This window comes from Mirounga angustirostris, unplaced genomic scaffold, assembly GCF_029215605.1.
Source record: "Mirounga angustirostris isolate CCGP_5_RB_7025 unplaced genomic scaffold, mMirAng1.0.hap1 SCAF_4, whole genome shotgun sequence".
Taxonomy (NCBI): domain Eukaryota; kingdom Metazoa; phylum Chordata; class Mammalia; order Carnivora; family Phocidae; genus Mirounga; species Mirounga angustirostris.
In genome coordinates, this window is record NW_026991712.1 from 42,059,736 (window position 1) to 42,081,316 (window position 21,581).

At 40.2% G+C, this 21,581-nt stretch overlaps 1 long non-coding RNA gene across 3 annotated transcripts in view; it reads left to right on the plus strand.

The window, feature by feature from the left end:
* The window catches only part of LOC123858899 (uncharacterized), a 109,079-nt gene that overhangs the window by 13,945 nt on the left and 73,553 nt on the right, over window positions 1-21,581 (plus strand). The window contains exons 2-3 of one of the 3 annotated variants that reach the window (XR_010410587.1): window positions 5,786-5,962; window positions 8,371-8,549. This is a non-coding gene — a long non-coding RNA (uncharacterized LOC123858899). Of the gene's footprint in view, window positions 1-5,785; window positions 5,963-8,370; window positions 8,550-12,715; window positions 12,810-21,581 lie in introns of those variants that run through there. The other 2 variants (XR_010410588.1, XR_010410589.1) reach the window with 2 other exon arrangements.

Here is a 21,581-nt window from a genome sequence, read left to right on the forward strand (position 1 = left end):
GGATGGGGTTACTGGGTGACAGACATTGGGGAGAGTATGTGTTGTAATGAGCACTGGGTATTATATAAGACTGATGAATCACAGACCTGTACCCCTGAAACAAATAATACATTATATGTTAATTAATTGAATTTAAATTTAAAAAAATTAAAAAAAGAATATTACCTATTTTGGTGAATGTTTCATCTGCTTTTTTTTTTTTTTTAAAGATTTTATTTATTTGTCAGAGATTGAAAGGAGAGAGAGAACAACACAGGGAGCGGCAGAGGGAGAAGCAGTTTCCCCGCTGAGCAAGGAGCCTGATGTGGGACTTGATCCCAGGACCCTGGGATCATGACCTGAGCCGAAGGCAGCTGCTTAATGACTGAGCCACCCAGGAATCCCTGTTTCATATGCTTTTGAAAAGAATTTGTACTCTGCTGTTGAGTTGAATGTTATATAAATGTTAATTAGGTCAAGTGATTGGTATAGATTTTCTATAACCTTACTGAATTCATTTCTACTTGCTCTGCCCTTTATTGAAATAAGAATGTTGAAGTCTCCAACTGTAATTATAGATTTGTCTTTTTCTCCTTTCAGTTCCATCAGGTTTTGTTCATTTTGAATCTGTGTTGTTAGTTTCATATATATTTAGGTTATGTAACATATTGATATATCTTCTTGATAAAATGATCCTTTAATGATTGTGTAATATTGTTCTTTATCTCTGGTACTATTCCTTAATCTGAAGACTATTTTGTCTGATATTAATATACTTTTCATTAGCGTTAGCATAGGTATAACCTTTCCCTTCCTTTTACTTTTAACTTATCTATGTCTTTATATTTAAAATGGGTTTCTTGGGGCACCTGGGTGACTCAGTCATTAAGCGTCTGCCTTCAGCTCAGGTCATGGTCCCATGGTCCTGGGATCGAGCCCCACATCGGGCTCCCTGCTCAGCAGGGATCCTGCTTCTCCCTCTCCCACTCCCCCTGCTTGTGTTCCCTCTCTCGCTGTCTCCCTCTCTGTCAAATAAATAAATAAAATCTTAAAAAAAAATAAAATGGGTTTCTTATATAGTTAGGTTTATGATTTATCCACCTGATGGTCTCTGTCTTTAATTGATTTGTTTAGACCATTTACATTTAATGTAATAATTGATGTAGTAATATTAAAATCTACCATTTGCTAGTTGTTTTTTATATATTCTATATTTCCTCTGTTGGAAGACCTAGGTCCTATTATATTTTGATGTCTTTGTTAATATCCTGTGTCAGGGCCTTCTCCATGTAATTGCAGTAGATTCTATGCCTATGGTGGGGGTTATCTGCTAGCTCCAATTCAGCATGTGGCCATGGGATGCAGTTACTTCAAGAGATTCCTCTAGTGTAATGGTGCTCAACTTTGGATGCATGTTAGAAATACACCAATGCCTGTGTCCTACCAATAAAAATCATAATTTATCTGGAATGCAGCCTAGAATTGATAATCGTAAAAAGCTTCCCAGGTAATTCTAATGTGACTTAGGTTGCAGGCCCTGGGAAGATCTTGAATGAAAAGTAGCAAATTCTACTCTCATTGATTTTCCTTGATGCTTCTCTGAGCTGCCTACTTACTCTCTTTTCTCACTTCTCTGAAAATTTGGGGGTGAAAGGGAGAATTCCCATGATTTAGATGAAGTCAATATTTTCCCTTATAGGGCGCCTGGGTGGCTCAGTTGGTTAAGCGACTGCCTTCGGCTCAGGTCATGATCCTGGAGTCCCTGGATCGAGTCCCGCATCAGGCTCCCTGCTCGGCAGGGAGCCTGCTTCTGCCTCTGACCCTCCCCCCTCTCATGTGCTCTCTCTCTCTCATTCTCTCTGTCTCAAATAAATAAATAAAATCTTAAAAAAAAAAATATTTTCCCTTATAACTATTCCTTGGAAGAAGATATGGGATTGTGATCCAGTCATGGCTGAAACTTTTCAAGGTTTATGACATGATTTAGTATCCTTTACTGTGTTTTACTTTTGCTTGTAACTTTTTGGCTGGTTGTTGCGATTTTTATTTATTTGCTTATTTTGTCAGATATTGGAGAGAAAGGATTCTGTGATCCAACTTTAATCTTTTATCTTTACCTGGATGTCCTTACATTTTTTATTGTATTATACTATTTTCTCCAATCTTCACAATGACCTTGTGAAGTAGTTGTTGCAACAACAACTACTACTATTACTACTATAGTTATAGATGTCCTCATTTTACAGATTCTTAGGCTTCTTCATCTGCATAAAGGTGACAATAATGATGTCCACCCCATATGTTGCTGTGGCGATTAAATGAAAGAATATAAGACATTTGCACAATACCTGGAGAACAGCAAGTGTTCAATGACTGTTAACTAATAATAATTGCTCTATATTAAATATCACCCATGAATATGAAGACAATAGTTATATTCTACTCATGGCCCATTAATTTCATGTCTTGGTCCTAGTAACTTTTTAAAAGGATAAAACTAAATATAAATGACCATTTTTTTTTTTTCTGACAGAAATTTAAAAATTTTCAAACTACTATATTTTGGGCATACTTTATAATTTTTTTTTTGTCCTTTAGACTGGAAGATTATCTTTCTCAACTATAAAAGCATGTGTTAACAACCAGTTGTATTTCACATATTAGCTTCATAGTTCTGTCCATATGAATTTTTTTCTTTATTGGTTTTCAGTGTTGATAACGGCTTTTCTGGGTCTTCACAGATATTTTTAGTGAGCAGTTGGATATTACTTAGTCAAGGTATTACAAGTGATTGCAGCCATTATTCTTTTTGATGTTCCAATTACCCAAGAGTTGGCCAGTGGGAGCCCTTCCAGCTGGCTCCTGTGTTTGACATATTTCTTCTCTTCTTAAATGTGTCCTGGGTTCTGGCATAAGATGTCCCAGACATGACTTGGAATCAGCGAGTTCTCCAAGGAACAGCTAGAAATCACTTTAAACTGAAAACTCCAGATTTCTTATTGAAGCATTTTCTTGAGATTGTTTTGGGAATAGCTAGCCTGCGGAGCAAGAGTTGAGAGCATCTATTTTGACTGTTAGCTGTAATGGTCACTGAAATAATAGGTTTATCTTTTTAACAAAGAATATCACCGTCAAAATCTAGGTTAAATCATAGCTCATTGTGCTCTTCTACTTTCAACCTATAGAGGCAAAATTTTAAAATAGTCTGTTTGAGACTGTATTTGTATCAGAGACAATTTTGTGCAGTTTAACATACTCGTAGGCTTAGCCAAATGGGAAGAAAGAGTAATGTTTCTTCAGATCATCAATTTTTGGAAATACTTCTTGTTCTAATAGTGAGTAAGATCTAATGAATACAGTGTTTCTATGACAAATACCATGGAGTGAAAATTCAGTCATTTATTAGAATATGTCCAGATCTATATTCCAAAAGTAACTGAAGCATTGAAATAATTTTCAGAAACATTTCCTTTTTTTAATCTAGATAATATAGAAAAGTGTATATTTTATTATTAAAAAAGAGGGTACCTCAAACTTTTATTTTATTTAAAAATTCTCACATATTTATTGCTTTGTTATTATTATAAAAGTTACAGTAATTTTTTTTCTTTTTAGATAGCCTGCAAGATGCAGAACCACTGTTAATTACTTCTCTAATTGATATCTCATACTTCTCCTCTGTAGCACTGGTCACAATTATAAGTACATACTTGATTGGGTAATGAGTTCTATTTGTGTTTGTCTGTCCTGCTAGCATGTAGACTACATGTGTGCAGACACCTGCTACATCATTCACCACTGCATGCCCGGGAGATAGAATAGTGTCTTACATGTAATAGACGGTCAATAAATTTTTGTTGAACAAATTATATTTGCTAAAAATATTTTTTCTCTAATTTGTAACTTGTCTCTTAAGTTTGTGCTTTAAAACAAACGGATAATTACATTTATGTGGTCCATTTTAGCAGTATTTATCCTTGTATTTGCTTTTATATTTTGAAAGCCCTTTCCCAATTTGAGATCAATTAAATATTTACCTTTTCTTCCTCATAGCTTTTATAAGGTTTCATCTTATGTAATAACTTTTGAATCCTTTGAAAATTTATTTAATTCTAAGTTGTGAGGAAACAGTGTTAAATGGCCAGTATGGCCAGTATGTCTAATTAGCCATTTTCCCCAGTACCATTGATTTAATAATACATGCCTTCTCTGATAATTTGGAGCTCCAGGTATTTCTTTTCCTCTTATTGGTCTCAAGGAAGCTTCTCTAAAATATGTGCCTAGGAATGGAACCAGAATTCTAAACCACAGAAGTGTTCTTGACCCTATCCCTGCTCTTCACTTTTGCACATTTTGCTCCAGAAATGTTGAATTTGCAGTGGGAACAGTGGGAACAGTGGGAATACTCATTGAGCTCTGGGCCACATTTGAACTCCCAGCTAGCTCTGTGTTGCCAAGTCTGCCCTACGAAAACAGTTTCGATTAAAAAAAATATGTATGTATATATACATATGTTCTGGCAATTTGCTTTAGGAATTGCATTAAGCAGCAGGCCACAAGGGTGAGGGGGACTTATACAAGATAGAAATTAGTTTTTCTCTCACATAAGAGAAGTACCAAGGTAGGTAGTCCAGTCCAGGGCTTGTCTGGAGGATAAATTAAGTTATCTGGAACGTAGATTTCTTTCTTTCTTTGCAATAAGTCATTATATACAGATTTTTGGCTGCCAACAACTTTTGGAAAGGCTGAGGGCAAAAAGCCTTTCCCTACAGGTTTGTTCCCCTTTTAAGGAGCTTTTTAGAAGTCCCACATATCCATGTGTGTGTATGTACGTGCATATACACACACACACACACATATATATGTGTATATATATATATATATATGCAGCTGTAGTAATTATCCCATCTAAAACTCTAGCCAATAGAAAAGAAATACATGGGCGCCTGGGTGGCTCAGTCGTTAAGCGTCTGCCTTCGGCTCAGGTCATGATCCCAGGGTCCTGGGATCGAGTCCCACATTGGGCTCCCTGCTCGGCGGGAGGCCTGCTTCTCCTTCTCCCACTCCCCCTGCTTGTGTTCCTGCTCTTGCTGTCTCTCTCTCTGTCAAATAAATAAAATCTCTATAAAAAAAGAAAAGAAAAGAAAAGAAATACACATAGATTTTCTATTAGTAGAAAAACATACAATGAAATAAATTAATTTTTTAATTAAAAATGTGAGAGACAGTATTAGTTTTTTTACACCCTTGCCTTAAAATTTTTGCCAGTAGTGAATAGTACTTTCTCATTGTTTTCATTTGTGTTCCTTTGAATAGCAGTGAAGTTGAGCATCTTTTTAAATACATATTTTTTTATCTTTTAAAAAATGTTTCATTTGGAAATAATTTCAAGGCTGGAAATACAGAAACAGTACAAGTAACACATGGATAGTCTTTATCCAGGTTCATCTATTGCTAACATTTGATTCCATTTGCTTTGTCATTTGCTCTCTTTGTGTATTTTTGTGTGCGTGCGCGTGTGTGTGTATAATTTTTTTCCCGAACTGTTTGAAGTTACATATATGATAGTCCTTTATTCTTAAATATTTCCACATGTATTTCCTAAGAATAAGGATACTTTTTTTTATGGAACCCATGAAGTTATCAAATTCATAAATTAATATTGATAGAATACTTTATCATTTATATTCCAATTTTGTTCATTGACCTAATAATGTCCTTGATAGCATTTTTTTCCCACTCAAATAAAAGATCCAGTCTAGGGTAAGGTATTGCATTTATTTATTTTATTTATTTATTTTTTAAGATTTTATTTATTTATTCATGAGAGACAGAGAGAGAGAGAGAGAGAGAGAGAAGCAGAGGGAGAAGCAGGCTCCCAAGGAGCAGGGAGCCCGATGCGGGACTCGATCCCAGGACTCCGGGATCATGACCTGAGCCGAAGGCGGACGCCCAACCGTCTGAGCCACCCAGGCGCCCCAAGGTATTGCATTTAATTGCCATGTCTCTTTAGCCTTCTTTAATATGGAACATTTCCACAGCCTTTCTTTGTCTTTTATGACATTGACATTTTGTGAGAATGTAATCCTCCCATGTCCCACATTCTTAGTAGAATGTTATTTTGTGCTTGTCTGATGTTTCCTCATAAAAGACTGAGGTTATGCATTCTTGACAAAAATACTGCAGTGTGCATTATAGATGGTGTGTTCTCAGAGGATCACATCTGGGGCCCATGTTCATCTCTTCCTTATTGGTTATGGTAACAGTCATCTGCCAAGTCTTCAATGTGCATCTCTTATGAGTTAAGTATTGGGTTCAAAGATGAATAAGATAATTCCTCTGTCAAGGAGATTACAGTCTAGGAAGGAAACAGAAATGGAAACAGAAAAAGGACAGTGTGCTGTAATAGTGGAGTAATTACTTCAGGAGTAACTCTGGCCAGGGAAGTCGGGAGAGCTTCACAGAGATAAGTTACTTGGGAACAGGGACTATGCTTATGGGTGTTTGTTTCCTTTATAGCATCTTGCCTTATTCTCATTAAATAAGTATTAAATAAATGAAAAAAAATCTATGTACCTTAAATTAAAACTGTCAAAACAGAGTACATAAATACATGATTTTTTTTTTTTTAAAGATTTTATTTATTTATTTGAGAGAGAGAGAATGAGAGACAGAGAGCACGAGAGGGAAGAGGGTCAGAGGGAGAAGCAGACTCCCCGCCGAGCAGGGAGCCCGATGCGGGACTCGATCCCGGGACTCCAGGATCATGACCTGAGCCGAAGGCAGTCGCTTAACCAACTGAGCCACCCAGGCGCCCCCATAAATACATGATTTTATCTCTTCTTTTAGTTCACCATTGATTACAGAATTGAATGTTTTAGACACTAAGGAAATATATTTACTTGCAGAGAGAAAATGCTCATCGTAAATTATGTGCAAAAATGTGGTTTATAAATTTATGAGATAAGCTTTTCTTATATCCAGTTAGAGACCTGGATTACAAAATTGAAATATGTACAGAATCATAGATCTTGATGCAGAAAAGTGCTCAATAGCCACATGTAGCTAGTGTTTACCACATGGTCCAATACTCACGGTGTGTGTGTCGGACAGTACAGATCTAGAATGACCCTTGGTAATCTATCTTTATGTTTTGCATTACTTACTTCCACCTGCCAAAAGGCAAATGTCCCAAAAAAGGGTTTCTTCCCCCACCAGACTGGACTTTGACATAATCTCAGGGTTGTGAGGGCAGATTCTTATGTAATTCTTTCAAAGAATTGCAGAGTTTTGGAGAGGGACAAGACAATACAGTAGTACTTCAATAAAAACATACACACAACCACTTACTTCTCATGCTTCTGGTATTAACAGTTAGTTGTGCTGTTTTCAGAATTTGATCATGGATAATGTGATTATCAAAATTGATCTCCATGTTCCTTTTATAGATTGATATATCACAGCATCAAGATAAAATTGCTTACTTTTAGATTTACGGGGAGAAATAGAAGGAAGCTTTCATAAAAATGACATTCAGATTTTAAAATCTTTATCTCATATATTGATAGGAAACATTTTTCTTGGTTGCTATTAATGGCAGAAGCCTTTAATAAGATAACGTTTCAAATTAGTGGGTAAAGATAATGTAGTTCATAAATCATCTTGGGACAACTAGGCACGATCTGTAGAATTGGAAAATAATAAAGTTGGATCCCAATTTACTTATATATCAGTATAATGCCATGTGAAACTAGGACATTTTGTCTCATATACTGTTGGTGGAGTGCAAAATTGGAGGGCAATTTGGCAATCTCAATTTAAATTGTTTGCTTCCACCTCTAGGAATTTATCCAACATATGTATTCACATGTGTACAAAGAAGTATGTAATATATAATTCACTAAAGCAATTATTTATAACAGCAAAAGCAACCAAAATGTCTACCAATAAAGGATTGGCTAAATAAATTATGATACATCCATAGAGTAGCTTATAATATATTCTTTTAAAAATGAGATCTCTTTAATGTCCTGATACAGAATTCACTCTAAGATATATTGTGAAGAGAGAAAAACAAGGTACGGAACTGCATTTAGATCTGGGGTCAGCAAACAATCCAAATTGCTGCCTGTTTGGTAAATAAAGTTTTACTGAAACACAGCTTTTCCCATTTATTCACATATTGTCTAGGGCTGCTTTTGTGCTACAATAGTAGAGTTGAGTCATTGCTACAGAGACCATATGGGCTGAAACGCAGAAAATATTTACTATCCGCCCTTTAGAAAAAATCTTGCTGAGCCCTGTGTATTACTATCTGTGTTATACAACTTTACTAAATAAAAAAGAATACAGTAATCTCCTTATCTGCGGTTTCACTTTTCACGATTTCAGTTACCCATGGCCAACTGTGCTCAGCCCTGGTTTGGAAGCAGATGATCCTCTTTCTGATCAGTTGTGCGAAGGCCAAGAGAAGGCTAATGCTACGTCATAATATTTACATCATTCCCCTCACTTCATCTCATCACCTAGGCATTTTATCATCTCATATCATTACGAGAAGGCTGAATATAGTAAGTAAGATTATAATTGTTCTATTTATCTGTTTTATTATTATCGTTGTTAATCTCTTACTGTGCCCAATTTACAAATTAAGCTTTATCGTAAGTATACATATACTTAAGAAAAAAACAGTATGTATAGGGTTTAGTACTAAGTGTGGTTTCAGGCCCCCACTGCGGGTCTTGGAACATATCCCCTGGAAATAAGGGAATTCTACTGTATAAAATAATGGGAAATATTCCCACCTCCAACATTTTACAGTTGTAAACCTGAAGATATTCTCAGTGTCATGTTTGTTGAAATTCCCTGTTTTTAAGGAGGTTGCAATAAAAATCATCAAGGATACGTTTTTAAGTGGTTTTTAGTATGATCAATCCATAGAAAGAAATTCCATTTTTTTTTTTTTTAAGATTTTATTTATTTATTTGAGAGAGAGAGAGATCACAAGCAGGGAGGAAGGGTAGAGGCAGAAGCAGACTCCCCCCTGAGCAGGGAGCCTGACACAGGACTTGATCCCAGGACCCTGGGATCATGACCTGAGCTGAAGACAGACACTTAACTGACCAAGCCACCCAGGTGCCCCAGAAATTCCATTTCTTTATGATGGGATCTATACTGTGCCAAGAAGAGCAATTAAAAAGTGGAAAAATTCAATCACTTCATCATTTTGTGTACAGAGTAACTGGTTTGAAAGCTTTTTCTTTCCTTCCTGAACTCATTCTAACAACTGCCTTGCCTGGAGACAAGTTGGCAGAGTAGTGTGAGTTGCCGGCTCTCTGGATGACTAACATCAACGGTTCCGTGGCCCAAGGATAAGTGCTTTCCTTTTGCCATCCCAGTTCTGGCCAGCTCCCCTCCATAGCGGCTGCTGGTTGTTCTGACACACGGATGCATACACAGAATAGAGCCATGGTTGTCTCCTTGACATCCCTCAGACTTCCTCTGACTCTCATTTCTTTGTAGTTCCTGGTTCCTTGCTTGCTCTGATCCTGGGTTATCTACCTATAACAACCTGGATTATCTGCCAATGGCAATTTGTCCTCAGTTAGCCTGGTCACCACCCCTCATTGGTACCCTTCCTCTCAGTTTGCCGCTTTGCCTGGTTCAAACCAGGCCAAACCAAACCTAAAACTCTCTCAACACCCATAATCACAACACTGCCCTTGTGCACCTGAGGGCATGTTGGCCGATAATTACGGTACTGAATCACCTTACCCCATCCCAAGCTATGTTCCTCTGTGTCCCCCAGACACACAGTGCTCTGCCAGGGGTCTGTTTCAAGCTGCTCCTATGCTGGAACATACCCCGTGCTCTCTGGCCAGAGAGCATCTCTCATCCTCGCTCAGTTGTCTCTTGACTCCCCTGGAGAGATTTACACTCTTGTTTTCAGTCCTCCACATTTTATTCTTTATTACAGTGTTGAGATTGTACCGAAATTATTTGTTTTTTTGTGCTTGTTTGCTCCTGGATGGCAAATTGTGCAGCAGACATTTTGTATACCATGTCCCTTTAACAATATCGGGAACAGAGTATGTCTGTCACAAAAGGCTGATGCGTGAAGGTGCTGTTCTTGAAAACTCCTTGCAACCCTAAGAGCCTCGGGTTCTGCAACTATTGACAAAATTACAGCAGCAAATTTATTCAATAGCAAATATGCATGAAGTACCCAATATGTGCCGGACTATGGCATGGTGCTAGGCAGGTGTCAGAGAACAAAGATTCCCTTGGAGTTTACACGGTGATGAGGTGTAGGCCGAGAATAGATGTCGTAAGTTATCCAATTTTGTGGTATGTTAGAAGGTGTTAAGTGCTATGACAAAGGGAAAAACAGAGCAGGGTCCAAGATTAACAGTGTTGGTGTCACAGTGGAGGACGGTTTTCCAGTTCCTCATGGCTGCTTTCAAGCATGGCGTCCAACCTAACAGTTGAGCCCAACACTTGGGGCACTATATGAGCCCACTGAATTCTCACACTAGCTATGTGAGATGGGTATTATTTTTCTTATTATCTTCATGAGCAAGGGACAGGCAGGCTAGGTAGGGAGAGATAGGTAGGGCGCTATGGGATCAGGCTCACAGAAATCCCAAAAACTCCCGGGAGGTGTAAGGAAACCAGAGATAAGAAAACACACCCGACCACCATGCCCTAGGTGTAAGAGGTGGGGTCTTGTTAAAACAGTCACTTGGGACCAACAAAGAATTACCAGACCCTAAAAAGGAAGTAAGCCATTAAAAGTGTTATCACTAGCCCTTACTCAATGGTGCTATCGGTGGAGATGTTAAATGGATTTCAGTTCCCCGGTCAGCCTTCAATAAAAGACCAACCCTAACAACCCCCACTGGCAACCAAGTCGGTACCACTCTCAGTCCTGAGAGCTTTTTCTATATCCTTGCTTAGTAAAACTTTATCGCTTTACTCACTGTCCTATGTCTGAGAGATTTATTCTTCGACTCTGTGAGACAAGAACCCCTCACCCTCCCACTTCAATACTGATTAGGAAATGAAGAGGGAAGTTCAAATACTAAGGTCACACAGCTCGTATAGGGTAGAATGTGGTTTGAATCCAGTTGGTCTGATCTAAAAGTTCAGATTACTAATCAGTATTAATTAGTACCCTCGTATCTATAGGAGGTGATACATTTCCTAAATTCTCCACTACACTTTTTCAATTTACAGTAATTTTTTTCTTTTAATGACAGTAGTTTTATGGAAAGATAAGGAATTTCTTTACAGCCAGGGGGCAGCAAATGATTGCTTTTGAACTATGTATTGGGCAGATGAAAAAAATCCAGAGATCTTTTTGAACTGTTTAATTGTAGTTAATAAGCCTCAAGATAAATAAATGGAAGTCTTCCTTGCACATTTCTTTAATCTTTTAGAATAAAATTACTTTGTTAAAAGTAACATTTAAAAATATTTCTTTAAAATGATAAATTTACAGAAAGAACATCATCTTGATCTGAGTCTTGATCTAAATATCAGTATCCCTAATATATTTCCACTTTGGCTTTATAATATTTTAAGTTGCCAGAATATGTATATTCTTTACAAATAAGCTGAGTCGCTTAGAAATGGAATTTCTTTTTTGTTCATTAGAAATGGAATTTAAAATTCATGTATATAAAATATTTTTTAAAGATTCAAAAAGGAAGACAGTGGTGTGGAAAGATGACTAACTTAAATAATAATTTAGGTTTCCTGAGTTGTAAGAGGTATACTGTTGATCCTTGAACAGTGCAGGTGTTAAGCACTGACCCTGTGCAGTCAAAATTCCACACTTTTGAAACCTCCCAAACTTGGGGTGCCTGTGTAGCTCAGTCAGCTAAGCGACTGCCTTCAGCACCCATTAGGTTGGGCTCCCTGCTCAGCAGGAAGTCTGCTTCTCCCTCTCCCTCTGCTCCTACCCCCTGTTCATGCGGAGTCTCTCTCTCTCTCTAATAAATAAAATCTTAAAAAAAAAAAAAATCTCCCCAAACTTAACTACTAAGAGCCTACTGTTGATCAATAACATAAAGTCAATTAACAGATATTTTGTATATGTATTATATACTGTATTTTTATAGTAAAGTAGGCTAGAGAAAAGAAAATGTTATTAAGAAAATCGTAAGGAAGAGAAAGTTTACAGTATTGTACTGTGTTTATTAAAAAAAAAATCCAGGTATAAGTGGACCAGCACAGTTCAAAGGTCTTGTTCCCACCTTGTTCAAGGGTCAACTGTAATTCGCTAGAACTGTAGGTGAAGATTTGGAGGGTACTTTTAGAGCTTTTTTAAGGGATCACACACAGAATAGCAGAATGGGGCATGTGGTCCTTAGGGAATGTTAATAAAGAGCAACTCAATTTTTAGATGGTCTAAGGGTAGGTAAAACGGAGAGTTAGAGCTTATTTCCCCAAATCAGATGGAAACCATCGGCGTGGGGGACACAGGATCCCTAACATTCTGATGGACGTTTTGAAGCAGAGGGAATTCCTAATTCTTCATTCGGCCGCAGGCAGAGACACCAGTCCAAGCGAGGAATACAAGCAGTGCCCTGGGAAAAGGGCAAGGCTGCCTGCGGGGTGGAAAGTCGGGGGCTGCACGGTCAGGTGAACTTTGCCCCCCAGGCCGGCGGCGGGGGCGGGGAGGAAGGGTTGCGGGGAGGGGACCGGGCCGCCGCCCGGGGCGGGGATGGGGTGGGAGGGAAGCTCCCTCTCACACTGCCGGCCTCCTCCCGCAGCGGCCGGGCTCCGACGCGAGGTCCCGAGCGCCTGCTCCCGGGCCGCCACCCAAGGTGGGTTTCGCACAGTTAGCTCTTTACAGACAGCCCGTGCGCTCCAAGGACAACGTGTGTAACCGCCAGTCCGCAGGAACACTTCGGGGCAACGTCCCGGGGATGACGTCCTTGGCCCATTTTCTGCAGAGTAGGGCAGAGTAGGGCGGGGGTTGGGCCCGCCGTCCGCGCTCACGCTGCGGATCCTGCGGGTCCCCGCCGCCTGCCGGGGCCTCCCTGCCTCCTCTCGGCCGACGCCACAGCCGCGGGGGCCGCCCCGGTAGCTCTGGTCCCACCGTTTCCTAACCTTGGATGACTTGTCTTCCCCGCCGCGGGGTGAGCGGGTTTCAGTCCCTGGGGGGCACACGGCCCGGCCGGAACGGCGACGGAAGGAGCGGGCGCCCGCGGGGGCTGCGCGGAGGAGGGGGAGGGGGAGGAGGAAGAGGAGGAAGAGGAGGAGGAGGAGGGGGCTAGGAGGGAGTGGGAGGGGGGAGGAGGAGGAGGGGGCTAGGAGGGAGTGGGAGGGGGAGGAGGAGGAGGAGGAGGGGGCTAGGAGGGAGTGGGAGGGGGAGGAGGAGGAGGAAGAGGAGGAGGAGGAGGAGGGGGCTAGGAGGGAGTGGGAGGGGGAGGAGGAGGAGGAGGAGGGGGCTAGGAGGGAGTGGGAGGGGGAGGAGGAGGAGGAAGAGGAGGAGGAGGAGGAGGAGGGGGCTAGGAGGGAGGGGGAGGAGGAGGAGGAGGGGGCTAGGAGGGAGTGGGAGGGGGAGGAGGAGGAGGAGGAGGGGGCTAGGAGGGAGTGGGAGGGGGAGGAGGAGGAGGAAGAGGAGGAGGAGGAGGAGGGGGCTAGGAGGGAGGGGGAGGAGGAGGAGGAGGGGGCTAGGAGGGAGTGGGAGGGGGAGGAGGAGGAGGAAGAGGAGGAGGAGGAGGGGGAGGAGGAGGGGGCTAGGAGGGAGTGGGAGGGGGAGGAGGAAGAGGAGGGGGAGGAGGAGGGGGCTAGGAGGGAGTGGGAGGGGGAGGAGGAGGAGGAGGGGGCTAGGAGGGAGTGGGAGGGGGAGGAGGAGGAGGAAGAGGAGGAGGAGGAGGAGGAGGGGGCTAGGAGGGAGGGGGAGGGGGAGGAGGAGGAGGAGGAGGGGGCTAGGAGGGAGGGGGAGGGGGAGGGGAGGAGGACCGGCTGGCGCCCGGGGCCCCGCGGGGGCTCGGTGCGTGGGAAGGGCGGCCGCGGTCCGGTCCGAGGCCGACAGCGCGAGGGGAGGGAGCGGGGCAGGAAAGCAGGCTTCAGGGTATTGCTAACTGGGTGTCTCCTGCCAAGGCGAGAGAAAATAGTTACCTGGACGCCTCTGGGTTCTGAATCAACAACCGGATGCCATTTCCTACCCCTCCTGCTGCCTCCATTTATAAGGCTTTATATTTGACAAAGAATTTTTTCACTTCTTTTTCTCAGATAAATGTAAGAAGACGCCCATTTCATAGATACATTTGAGGGACCAAGGCAAGTTTTATGCATAGGGAAATACGATCTATTTAGTCTATGTCCAAACATTTTATGTATAACAGACTGAATAATACTTCTATGTATAGACTTAGGTAACATACATACACAATATTTATGAGTCAACATGGTATTTAACATTTCTATTTTCCCCCTATTTTGGTCCTAAGTCAAGTTGGCCCCATGCATGCCGCTTCACTGGCCGACATGCTTTGCACAAACTCCTCAGAGATTTGGACTCCTCCGTGGACCCCACTGTAACCCCACCTCACCCTGCCTGCTGAACTTTCCCAACTATATTATTGCCATGGAATCTGAATTACTATGGAATGGCGTTTGTATCTCTCTTCCAACTCTTAAAACAGTCTACTTGATATTAGTTTTAGTACATGTGTATTCTAAGCTTCCTTACTAGAGTTTTAGCTCTTTGAATTTACTCGTCTTTATATCCTCTGCAGTGCTTAACTGTGTATGTAACTGTTCCTACCTCTAGGCCTTTGCACCTGCTATTCCCTTCCTCCAGATACCTGCATGGCTAGGTCCTTAACCTCCTTGAGATCTTGACTCCAGAATCACTTTGTCACTGCCTAAAATCCTTCTGCCCCTCAGTATTTTGTAGCTCCCTTTCTTGCTTTATTTTTTTTCTCCTTAGTACATTTAACATCTAGCATTTTCTGTATTTTACTCATTTATCTGATTCATTTTCTATCTAAATTACAATTCCATGAGGACAGAATTTTAATGTATTTTGTTCAGAACGGTATCCCTAGTGCTTACCACACAGTAGGTGTCCAATAAATATTTAACAAATAAAGGAATAAATAAATAGAAGCATTAAATAAATACAGTAGAAATGAATCAGAGTATATGGGCATTGGATCTGAGCCTAGAACTGATGTCAAGGGAAATGAATGATTCTTTCCAACATGTGTAGAAGGGCACTAGCTAAATTAATTCACATTTACCTGGGTCTGTTAAGTTTATGAGAAGCCAACTGATTGTTTCATTAATGTTTCAAAATATATACTTTAAAAATAAAGAGTGGGCATATGAGTATTTCCAACCTATCTTCACAGACCAAAGGGATACATAGGTCTTTGTTTCCTGGATTGTCAGAGAAATGATTATGCTTCTAAAACATCTGTTCAGCTCATCATTTTCATTTCCTCCTGTGGTTTATACAGTTAAGCCCATTGGTACATATTTGTTTATATAATATGGCATATGGTATCGGTCAGTTCTGACCATAGAAATGTCCTGAAGATTTGTGGGAGCTCTTGGTCTTACAATGTGTGGTTTTGTCATGGAAAAATTAGATTTCTGTCCTGGTAAACAGTTGAGTACTGAGTATATTAACAGGAATTTTGAATAAAGATATTTAGATTTCTCACCTCACTGCAAAATAGTGAGTTGCAAGATTTTGTGAGCTAATACTAAATTAAGTATTTCTTTCATTCATTGAAAGGTAAGCTTGGGGCTGGGCACATTTGGGGAACTTGATATATCAGGATGAAACTTGGAAAATCCTGGGACTTTTAGTAGAATTTGTAAAAAAACAGAACCAAACAAAAACAAAACTAATTTCACTATTCAGTTGAATGCAAATATTTTCCAGGAAGCAATGCCCTTGTAAAGTTTTGGAATTTTATCTTGGGGTAAAGAAAAGATAGGAGAAATAGGAATATCCTTATGTTACATTATATGATTTTGCTTCTAGAGTAGGAAGACTTTATCTTATAATCCCGATCTGTTTTATTCAGTCAACTTCCCTCAGCTTTAGAGTTCTTGGTTTTGTCAAATAAAAAGCAAATCCGGACTTAGTAAGGAGAGACTTTGTTTGAAAGGATTATTGCAAGGGGGGACGGGGCTATTGCATTTTGTGAGGGGGCTCTTTCAATAGGGAGAACACTGTGACCATGTGATCTGCAGGTGTCTCAAGAATTAGGCCCAAAGGGCTTCTTTTATAAGAGGAGTGAACAGGGCTAGCAAGAGCTAGGTATAGAGAAGTGGGGTGAGAGCATGGCATATAGGACAGAAGGTCAGAGAATGCCTTACCCGGACACTAGCCTGTTTTCCAGGAGGGACCCATAAATAGGTGTTGTATGCTGTTTTGGGCTGAGAGTGGGCTCAAGTTCAGGGCCCCAAAGCAAGGAGAGAAGCTTAACCAAAGTTTGGTTAACAAGTGTTTTATTTCAGTTAATCAGTGGGGACAAGGGTCTCAGCTAATCATTTATGAGGCCAAGGCTGCCCTTGTCATAGGGTGAACAAGTGGGGCACCTGTGAATTTTATCTGAGTCATATGGGAAGGGTGGTTCTTTGCAGGAAGCCATTTTCCAGAACACAAAAGCGAGGGGAAAATTCCTTTAACCTGTGCTGTTTTCCAGGAGCATAGGGCTCAGGTAAAATTCAACTTTGTCAGCTTCTCTACCTAGAATGAATTTGGAAAAATACTCTGGCCTTGTTCTGTCTGCCTTATAAAAGGATTACAATGAAAACAATCTGATGGTAGCTAATTTTTGAAATTTGAAATTTTTTCTCCTAGAAAAAGAAAAGGTGAATATATTAAATATCTCATTAAAAGAAAAAGGTGTGTTTGGAGCTTTATTCTTGCAGGTAAAGTACATATGAAAGGATGTGATTTTCTGGCTTATGTAGTAGCAGACTTACAGAGGCACTGCATATTTAATCGTTACAAAAGAGAATGGTAAGGGAAAATAAATCTTCTTTAAAACATGGATTAATCAAAATCAATATTTAGAACTTTACCAAAAAGGCAAACACCCAGGTCACTCTAAAGTACTTGCTTTATGAAAAAAATTAGACTATTTCCTGACCCCCTAGGAAGTTTCATTCTATAGTGAATGACTATGTTATGGCAGAAAGTTGCATAAAGATAGAGGGAATTAAAGATAAAAAGCTAGGTGTTTTATTTTGTTGCATTGTGTTAAAAAGGACCATAAAACCACAAAATTTAGATTTAAATCAGTTTATTCTTTTCAGAAACATATTGTGTTGGATAAATCAACTTAGAGATATATGCCCATTTTATTTTCTCTTGTAGCTATGTATTTATATTGAATTCTAATTTTCCTCAAAATAGCTCAGAGAAAGTGAGGAAAATATGTATGAGGAAAATACATAATTTTATTAAGCCTCTGAAATTCCAAACATATGCAAAACAAATAAAAAAGGGCTGGAGGTGGGGAAACTTCTGAGGAACATTTTGTAGGTGTGGCTTCCTTGCTGGAAAATTGATTCTTACAGGGCCCAATCCAGGAGGAAAGCTCCTATCCAGTTTGTGTTCTGTCACTCACCAGCTGGGTGACCCCAAGTTCACCTACATTGTCCTAGTTTCAGTTCCTTGACTGTTACATGCAGACTAAGATGGTCTGTAAGGATCAGTTTATTTGTAGAAGTTTATGTATTGTCTTAAAGCCAGAAATTCCTTAATTTATGAAGCAATTTTTAAAACCTTGGATCATTAACAGATTTCCAGCTCTAGAAGATTTGTAGAAGGTGCTGTTAGGGTGAGGGGTGGGAAAAAGGGAGAAAAAAGAAGTGTATATAAAGTAAACAACACAGGAGAGAGATTTTCTCTGAAAAGAGCTAAGTGCTCAGGGAAAATGTAATTCCTGCTGGCTACACTTTCCTCAGGATCCTGCATTCTTCCTTACCTCTTACAGAGGCTCATCCTGCCCAGTATCTTTACATGGTCATCATTTATGCCAAAGTAACTCTCTTCTTTCTGTTTTTCTTCTCTTCCTCCTCCTTGGTCTCCTTAGAATACTCCATACTCAGTACCTCTCACCAGCCAAGGCTCATGCAGGTTTCCCGAGTGAGCTACACCTGTGACGGCCTCTCCACTTCTTCCCAGCACCCTCCCCGTGCTGGTAGGACAAGGCTTCCACGACTATTTCCATTTTCAGACTGTAGATGTCGCTGGCTTACTGTTAAAAAGGTCTTCCTGGTTGTCATCCCTCTTCCCAGGTACCCTAAATCAAGTTCTGCGTTGAACCACCTTAGAGTTGGAAATGTTTGATTTTTACTTGTTTATAATCATATCTTCTAGGCAGTAGTTTCACAAGTTTATGTAAACTACTCAAACAGTGCTTCCCTGTTTTAGAAATCTCTGTAGAAGAGTTATTTTCTGATTGTGATGCCAGTGTGTGGGGAAAACTAGCTCCCTGTTGTACAGATCTTCATTAAATCATGCCATCCTCCATGAGGTGTTGAGACACTGCCTTTTGGAGAAGGGATTTAAAAAAAAAACTTGTATAATTGACAATATCTTCCAGCTAAACCTTTGAAGTTCTAGTTCTAATATTTTAAAGAAACTTTTTAAATTGTATAACCCATTTGATTTTTATTCCTTTGTGTATTTCCCTTCCTCTTTAAGCTGTAAGACATTCTTCAGTCTTAAAGGATGCAATCAGAATCCGTTTTCTGGAAACAGTTTGCCATTTTCTCCCTAATGCTGTGCCAATAAGCCAAAGGGAGCATTACAGAGCAGACATAGACATCTCCATGATAGAAAAATAAAATATACTGCCAACAGAAGGGTCTGCCTACTTTTGTAAATGTCTCAAAGGTGCCTTCATGGGAGGTATCTGAAGAGTTTTCATGGAAAACAAAATTACGGAGATTCTGAGGAAAATGTATCCTATCATTAATAAATGTATAATTTTTGTAACTCTAGGGGCAGGTTTTCCCAGTGTACAATTTCGTTTATTTCACTGAATGTACTTTAAAAAAATTTTTATTGTTATGTTAATCACCATACATTACATTATTAGTTTTTGATGTAATGTTCCATGATTCATTGTTTGTGTATAACACCCAGTGCTCCATTCAGTACGTGCCCTCTTCTTTTTTTTTTAAGATTTTATTTATTATTTATTTGACAGAGAGAGACATAGTGAGAGCAGGAACACAAGCAGGGGGAGTAGGAGAGGGAGAAGCAGGCCTCCCGCAGAGCAGGGAGCCCGATACGGGACTCGATCCCAGGACCCTGGGATCATGACCTGAGCCGAAGGCAGATGCTTAACGATTGAGCCACCCAGGCGCCCAGTACGTGTCCTCTTTAATACTCATCACCAGGCTAACCCATCCTCCCATCCCCCTCCCCTCTAGAACCCTCAGTTTGTTTCTCAGAGTCCATCATCTCTCATGGTTCATCTCCCCCTCCGATTTCCCCCCCTTCATTCTTACCCTCCTGTTATCTTCTTCTTCTTTTTTTTTTTTAAACATATATTGTATTATTTGTTTCAGAGGTACAGGTCTGTGATTCAACAGTCTTACACAATTCACAGCGCTCACCATAGCACATACCCTCCCCAATGTCTATCACCCAGCCACCCCATCCCTCCCACCCCACCCCCCACTCCAGCAACCCTCAGTTTGTTTCCTGCAATTAAGAATTCCTCATATCAGTGAGGTCATATGATACATGTCTTTCTCTGTTTGACTTATTTAGCTCAACATAATACCCTCCAGTTCCATCCACGTCATTGTAGATGGCAAGATCTCATTCCTTTTGGTGGCTGCATAATATTCCATGGTGTGTGTGTGTGTGTGTGTGTGTGTCTATATATATACCACATCTTCTTTATCCATTCATCTGTCGATGGACATCTTGGCTCTTTCCACAGTTTGGCTATTGTGGACATTGCTGCTATAAACATCGGGGTGCACGTACCCCTTCGGATCCCTACATTTGTTTCTTTGGGGTAAACACTCAGTAGTGCAATTGCTGGATTGTATGGTAGCTCTATTCTGAATGTAGTTTTTAAAATGGAAATTCTTTCTTCCGTTTTTCCCCTTGCCATGTAACAAAATGCTACTTAAAACCAAAAAGCTGAATGTATAAATTAAAGAGGGTTTTTTTTTTAAAGATTTTATTTATTTATTTAATTGACACAGAGAGAGAGAGAGAGAGACAGCATGAGAGGGAACACAAGCAAGCGAAGTGGGAGAGGGAGAAGCAGGCTTCCCGCCGAGCAGGGAGCCCGATGCAGGGCTCGATCCCAGGACCCTGCGATCGTGACCTGAGCCGAAGGCAGCCGCTTAACCAACTGAGCCACCCAGGCGCCCCAAAGAGGGTTTTAACTTTCCTTAAAAAGGTCTTTAAAACTCACAGTTTTTCACAAAAACCCGAGTCATATTGGCATTTTGGGAAAATGTCTATTTGATTTTAAGAAATTAATCAATTCTTGGTGCTGCAATTTAAGCCAGTAATCTAAATATATTTTAAGAGATAAGTTACACTTTTGATGACCTCTGTGATTAGAATTTCAAACACTTAGGGGCGCCTGTGTGGCTCAGTCGTTAAGTGTCTGCCTTTGGCTCAGGTCATGATCTCAGGGTCCTGGAATTGAGCCCCAAGTTGCTCCCTGCTCAGCGGGAAGCCTGCTTCTCCCTCTCCCTCTACTGCTCCCCCTGCTTGTACTCTCTTGCTCTCTCTATCGGATAAATAAATAAAATCTTAAAAAAAAAAAAAGAGAACACTTAAAGATCTCCCATATACTCTCAAATCTGGTGATGTGAGGTCCTGTCATCTCACTGTTGCCCTCCTGTTCTCAAATTACCCAAATGTCTACATGCTGAACATGGTATCTCCCTGACTTGATGATGGATTTATGTAGCTGTCAATTCTAGATTTATTGCTTAGCTTGGGAATGCACCATTTCAATAGCACGTGCCCTGCAGATCTCTCAGAACTAGCAAAAACCCTTCATTGGAAGCAAAATATTAGTCTATACTTCATATGCTTGTAATTCTGAGATTATATAGTTAATTTTTCCCTGAATAAAGTTAGATCAGAAATCCAAAATGACAACAAAAATTTCTTAACTTCATCCTAACTCTGTGATATTGCTGTCTGGCAACAGCTATAGCCAAACCTACGATTTAAATTTTAAACTTAGTAAGTGAGAAATAATCTTTGAGAGCCAGAATACACAAAGCAGCAATTGCAACAATATCCTTCTACAGCACATGTTAGGAAGAACATCACAAACACATTGCCAAAATTATTAATTTTCTAGAAGAAAAACACATAAAGCAAATGTTCTTGAGGGACTAATACGTATATGCCTTGAAAATGGCTTTAACTAGCAATAATGTATAATTGTTGAATTATATGCTCAAGACATTGGCGTTCTTATTAATTCATACTTTGTTTTGTAACTAAATGTACTTGAGGAAACCAAATAATTATCTTTAAAAGCTGAAGTTCTGAGGACTCAGAATATTTTCTGGGACATAGCCCACTGCTTTATATCTAAGAATTAGACAAGGAAAGGAAAGGA